Below are 6680 nucleotides of genomic sequence, written 5' to 3'. Positions count from 1 at the left end.
TTTAGTAGCATAGAAGCAACATTTCCTGCCTATCACTGACACTGGATAGTGCCTTAGCTGCCCCTTTCTGACAGTACAACTCTCCTCTAAATAGGAGGCAGCTCAGAAATGTTCTGGTTTATTGATCTCTACAGGGAGCTCCCTTTCTGAGTTTCCAGCATGGAAACTTAGCAAGCTGTCTGAATGTGAAGGAGGTATTGGTGCATACATATGCATGTGAACAGGCATGGCTGCATTATATTCTTTGACCTTGCCCATTGGTTGTCTGTTTACTCTATCTACTATGACACACACACACATTTGCTAAGTAATGCAAAATTCACAGGAATGAGGCAGTTTTGAGACACCTCACAGAAGCTTATGGAAAACACTATGGGAGGCTTTAGTGACCTTAAGGAGGAGCTTGGTGACAGATATCTTCTCTAGATTTCCCAGTGCCCCAGATCTTATTTATTAGTTATATATATGACCTCCTTTTCTTCCAATGAGTTCAAGGTAATATATTTGGCTTTCCCACTCCTACTGTATCCCCACAACACCCTTTATTCCTGCAACAAACTGAGAGAGTGATTGACCCAAGGTCACCTTTCATGGCTCAGTGGAGATTATAGCCTGTATCTCCCAAATCCCAATCCAGTACTTCAACTGCACTGACTCTTCTGTGTTTTAAGGGCTTTTTGCTTACAGCCCCCAGGTTCCACAATTTCATGGAAAATAGAAGACCCAGATGTCTTCAATCATTCACAGCCAGGTGGGAAGCATCCATGGGTAGGGTGGGAAATGCTACCTCAGATATTTTCTCCTCTTCTCTGGAAGCAAGTGAATGCGCAGCAAGAGACTTTACTAAATGCAGTGGGGGAATCATGTATATATACTTTATGTATTCTAAAGCAGCTTCCTCTGTGGCCATGCAGGCTGGAGATTATGGGATCTGTAGTCTGACATCTCAGACGGGGAATGGGGTTGGGAAAGGCTGTTCTACAGCCCTTGGGGAAGGGGCATCTATGGATGTCAGATGCTGTGAAAGCCCTATATCAACACAACAGCAAGAGCTGCAGTGAATTGCTTCTCTATGTAGCCAGGGAGCTGCAGCCTTAGAGCATATTTCATATTAGGGTTCAAAGTGATGCACTGTAGATACCTCACCAGCTATGACTGAATGGTCCATTATCCTCAGCTGACAGTTGACAGGAGGCATCAATCCTGAAACCACCAAATGGCTTTGGCCCCATTACTCCAATTGCACGCTGTCAAGGCCTAATTGGAAAGAAATGCAGAGGTATCTCTTGCCCCCAGACAGAGCAAGCAATTTGGGCATAGTAGATGCATATCATAGCCTTTAGAGGGGAATCTCGGGCAAGCAAGCCACCCCTGGCATGAAGCACAGAAGCAGGTGGCAAAGGAAGGAATTGCAAACCCACAAACCCAGCCTTTTGGGAGATTCTGGGTAGCTCCCCAGATGTAATTTTTCTAAGTGCTGGCCATGAGACTGCCAGAATCAAAGAGAAGATGAACTCCTCTATGGAGAGTTTGTCTCATTGCTAAAAGAGAGCACTGGCAAACCGGAGGAAGTCAGGCATGCTTGAGTGGTGGTTCATATGTTACATATTCTCCCTGCAACATTTAATATTTCATGGAAGTCATTTATGCTTGCTAGCAAGTGTAACGGATAAGGATAGAAGGACAGACTTCACATGTCTAGCAGATCAGAAAGGACATGAGACATCCGTGCACTTCATGTGGAAAACCCAAATGGTGCCCTCCAAAATACATGCACGCACGCAGAGAGAGAGAGAGAGAGAGAGAGAGAGGCATGGAAAATGTAATAATAAATCAATGTAATAATTTATTAGTCCATCTGTTTCCAGTGTTCTTCAGGTAATGTGAATACTGTTGTTTCTGTAGCCAAAACAACCACACCCAACCACAAGCAGGAAAGATCAGCAGGCTAGGGGAATTCTCAGGTTGACAGAAATGCAAACAAATATTTAAAGGAAATCCTCAAAGAGCAGGAGGAAGTAAAATATTTTTTTATTATTGCAATTTAAAGCACTGCAATTTTAAGCAAACCTAATGTGCACTGCCCAGACTAATAAAATATGCCATTGGTATCCTCTGGGGTTTGATTCCAGGAGCCCCCATGGATACTAAATTCCATGGATACTCAAGTCCTATTATATATAATGGCATAGTAAAATAGTATATATAAAATATCAACACAAAGGTTTGTTTTTTAGATTATACATGTGTGAGAGAGTGTATTCAGTGAAAGCCAGCATGGCGTAGTGGTTTGAGTGTTGGACTATGATTCTGGAGACCAGGGTTCGATCCTTGGCCCTTCTATGAAACTCACTGGGTAATCTTGGACCAGTCACATTTTCTCTGTCTGATATAACTCACAGGGTTGTTGTGAGGGTAAAATGGTGAAGAAGGCTATATATGTTCCCTTGAGCTCATTGGCAAATAGATGGGGTATAAATGTAGCTAATAATCTACTACTACTAGTAGTAGTACAATATACCACAAGGGGAGAAAGGTGAACATCATAGGAGACAGTTCCAGAAAAAAGGAGGTGTAAAATTTCATAAATAATTTGAGATTTAGCTAACAAAAACTACTGATGGAAGAAAATCAGATAGATAAGAGGAATTCTTAGAATGACAAGTGAATCAAAATCCAGTTTTTAAAAAAGGGATCCAGGAGAGCAGTGACAGATGAGGATGGGAGTCGAAGAAAGAAGACACAATACACAGAATAGATAAAATCAGAAGCAGAATAAAGAAAGAAAGATTGTAAACATGAGAAATAAGTGACTAGAAAGAAGACAATTACAGATCTCAGTAAGGAATGAACAATATGCCAAATATAGCAAGCCAGTGCTTTCAGTGTGAGGGGGACAAAGGACTTCAAATGATATTTAAAAGCTGGAAAAAGAAACAAGAAGAGGAGGAGGAATTATTGTTGTCATAGAATCATAGAGTTGGAAGAGACCACAAGGGTCATCCAGTCCAACCCCCTACCATGCAGGAAATCTCAATCAAAGCATCCCTGACAGATGGCCATCTAGCCTCTGTTTAAAGACCTCCAAGGAGGGAGACTCCACTACACTCTGAAGGAGTGTGTTCCACTGTCTAACAACCCTTATTGTCAGGAGGTTCCTCCTAATGTTAAGGTGGAATCTCTTTTTGCTGTAGCTTGCATCCATTGCTCTGGGTCCTGTTCTCTGGAGCAGCAGAAAACAAGCTTTCTCCCTCTTCAATATGACATCCCTTCAAATATTTAAACAGGGCTATCATATCACCTCTTAACCTTCTCTTCTCCAGGCTAAACATCCCCAGCTCCCAAAGTTGTTATTCATAGGGCATCGTTTCCAGACCCTTCACCATTTTAGTCGCTCTCCTTTGGACACGCTTCAGTTTCTCAACATCTTTTTTGAATTGTGGTCATCATCATCATCATCATAATCATCACCACCACAACCAGCACCATTTTGAAATGAAATAAAGGAAGGAGCAGAGTTAAGTGAAACCAAAGCCTCCATAATTGGTGGAGAGGGATGCATACATTGTTTAATGACTATTCCCTTGTAGTTGGCTGGGGGAACTGTCCTCTCCAGATCCTGATGGTGATTTTCAGACACTATTCTTCCTCCTGAACTTCAGCCTCTGTGTGTGTGTGTGTGTGTGTGCGCGCACATGCGCACATGCTTTCAAGTCACCTATTGATTTACACCATGCTTTTCATATACATTATATAGTCAAGAAATACTCAAAAGGTTTTTTTCAGCCATGAACTGTGAGTTTTTATTCAGCTTGGGCAACTTAACCTTCAACCCTCATGGGGGACTTCATCAAAAGCTCGCCTTGCATTTTGGGGGGACCTTCAAAACTAACAAGTTTTATTTCATATAAATTCCCATGGAATATGTTTATGTTTGCACCAAATACCTGTTAGTCTGAAAAGTTCCACAAACATCCTTGTCATGTTTTCTGTAATGTATTAACATGGCTTCCTCTTCTCCAGTTTTTGCATATTTGGGGGATTTTTCTCCACTGCCATACAGCTTACTGTTGATGAGTGCCCCCGGTATTCAGTACACCACAGAGAACTTGAGAACCTCAGAAATGCCTTTACTGGAAGCGATGGGCAGTTTTTTTGGTCTGTGACTATTGAAATAGTAGGGTAGCCCCTAAAAAGGGATGAAGGCTACTTTGCCACACATGTGGACAACATGGAGTGCTTGTTGGGCAACTAGGAACCTGGTTGTCAAGCAGCAGATAGCACATATCTCTCTGAAGATGCCATCCACAGATGCTGGTGAAATGTCAGGAATTAACTCTTCCCGAGCATGGCCACATAGCCCAAAACCCCCACAAAAATCTGCATATGTGGTTCTTTGAAGTGGCTATTATGCCAACAGTAGCCTCTCCCCACTGGTCTCCCTAACCAATTGTAGAAGACAAACCCCCAAAAGCTAAGGCAATGGGGGCTGCTCCTGGGTTGTAGCTGGGGGAGGGGGGGCAAAATGAGGACATTGTCTCCCCAAATGAAAATTCTACCCCTTCAATGAAATTTTCTTTTAGTCTCCAGATTTCTAGCACTGCTGAAAGTGAGACCCTGAAAATTGTTCACTCCTAGAACTCTGATACTTGCTGAGTGTGCATTCCCTTGGTAAATTGGCCTGTTCCTTTCCTGTGGATGCTAAACTGTATTTCTAAATGCTAGACTGACATTTTTATGTGCTACAGTGCTAGGAATTTGGGTACTTGAGGAAAATTTTATAGAGGAGGCAGAATTCTTATTTGGTGGGCCAATGTCATCCCCTCTCTCCTGTAGCTACATCCCTGCACTGTCAGCTAGCTGTCCATTTCTGAGGTGGGGGACAACTACTACTAACAAACTTCAATTAAAACACACATTAATTTAAAAGGACAAATAAAATGGAGACATACTAAAACAATCCACATCTAAAATTCAACATTTAAAATTCACAATTTAAAAACCATCAGGCTAAGCCTGCTGGAAGAGACTGGTCTTTAAAGCTGTTTTATATTCAGTCAGTCAGTCAGTCAACCTTTATTAGGCATACAATATTCAGACAGTGTATTCAGCTGTAAAATCTCTCTTGACAAGTCATTCCACAATCTAGGGGTGGCTGAAGAAAAAGTCTTCTGGTTGACAGTTGCCAGCCTAGTCCTGGCTGACTGGAATAAATGTTCACCTGAGGACCTGAGCATATAGCACAGATTATATGGGAGGAAGCAATCCTGTAGGTAATTTTGACCCAAACAATGTAGATCTTTAAAGGTAATAACCAACACTTGGTACCTTGCCTAGAAACTGACTGGCAGCCCATGGAGTGATTTTAATATGGGTGTAATGTGATCACTCCTGGATGTCCTAGTAATCAATCTGGTTGCCATGTTTTGAACTAATTGGAGTTTCCGAACTTGGCACAGAGGTAGCCCAATGTAAAGCATACTGCAGAAGTGCAATCTTGAGGTTACCAGTGTGTGTACTACCATCTTTAGGCATTCCAGCTCTAGGGAGGGACACAGCTGGCATCTCAGCCAAAGTTAATAGTAAGCACTCCTGGCCATCACATCTATTTGAGCTGTCATTTGGAGTGATGGATCCAGATGAAAAGCTCCCATTGGCCAGATGTGACCTGCAAGTCATAACTGGCCTATTAGCTGCTCTAGTCCAGTATTCAGTGTCCACCAGTAGTCAGTCAGACACTGACTGCTCACAAGAAGGAAATAAGCACAAAATGCATGTGAAAGGGATCTAGGCATTTTAGTAGACCATAAGCTACATATTAGTCCACAGTGTGATAGGGCAGCTAAAACAGCCAATCCAATTCTAGGTTGCATCAATAGGAATATAGAGTTTAGATCAAGGGGAGCAATAGCACCACTCTATTCTACTTTGGTCAGGCTTTACCTGGAATACTATGTCCAGTTCTGGTCAAGAGGAGGCTGACCAGAATGGTGAAAGGCCAGGAAATCATGCCCTATGACAGTGATGGCAAACCTATTGCACACGCGCCAGAGGTGGCACTCAGAGCCCTCTCTGTGGGCACACATGCTGTCACCCTAGCATAGAGTTTACCAGAGTTTCTTACTAGAAAACTAGAGGGACGTGGCATTTTGCAATAAATAAGTGGGGTATGGGTTGCAGTTTGGGCACTCAGTCTGTAAAAGGTTCACCATCACTGCCCTATGAGGAGCGCCTTAGGGATCTGGGTATTTTTAACCTAGAGAAGAGAAGATTAACAGGTGATTTGATAGCCATGTTTAAATATCTGAAGAGATATCATATTGATGGTGGAGCAAACTTGTTTTCTGCCATTCCAGAAACCAGGACAGAGCAATGGATTCAAACTACAGGAAATGAAATTCTACCTAAACACATTAGGAAGAACTTCCTGATAAGAGCTATTGGACACTGGAATACACTGTCTTGGAGTGTGGTGGAGTTTCCTACTTTGGAGGTTTTTAAGCAGATGGCTCTCTGCCGGGGTGCTTTGATTGTCTATTCCTGCACAACAGGGGGTTAGACTGGATGATTCTTGTGGTTTCTTCCAACTCTATGATTCTAAATGATTAAGCAGTAAGAATTACTAAGATGGCTGTTGTTGTTGAGCTCTCCCAGGAATAATAAGGCTGTATACACATACT

This window comes from Sceloporus occidentalis, unplaced genomic scaffold, assembly GCF_023333645.1.
Source record: "Sceloporus occidentalis isolate IW3139 unplaced genomic scaffold, rSceOcc1.0.p SCAF_4, whole genome shotgun sequence".
NCBI classification, from domain to species: domain Eukaryota; kingdom Metazoa; phylum Chordata; class Lepidosauria; order Squamata; family Phrynosomatidae; genus Sceloporus; species Sceloporus occidentalis.
Note: the sequence above shows the minus strand (reverse complement) of the source record.